Below are 320 nucleotides of genomic sequence, written 5' to 3'. Positions count from 1 at the left end.
ACTACCTGTTTCCAAATAGGAAAATTGTATTTGCATTTCTGGAACATAATGCTGCTCCATTTAAGGATGTGGGTGGACATGGAGGGTGAGCCTAAGGATGCTGTGGACCCAGAGGACTGAGGTGACATCCTCACTGATAGTTTCATCAGAGGAAAAGCCACTCACATTAGTTCTGACGTTTCCCCTGTCCTTGGTCTTTCCAGAAGTGCACGAAAAGCATGCTGTGGATGAAATGTGAGTTGATTAGGATATTTGCATGCTAACAGTGTTTCTTTAATCCAACAATGAAAGCTCTTGTCCCAAAAGAAATAGCCTATCTC

Source organism: Galeopterus variegatus, unplaced genomic scaffold, assembly GCF_000696425.1.
Source record: "Galeopterus variegatus unplaced genomic scaffold, G_variegatus-3.0.2 Scaffold917, whole genome shotgun sequence".
Lineage (NCBI taxonomy): Eukaryota > Metazoa > Chordata > Mammalia > Dermoptera > Cynocephalidae > Galeopterus > Galeopterus variegatus.
The sequence above is the reverse complement of the archived record's forward strand: the minus strand, read 5'-3'. Positions refer to the sequence as shown.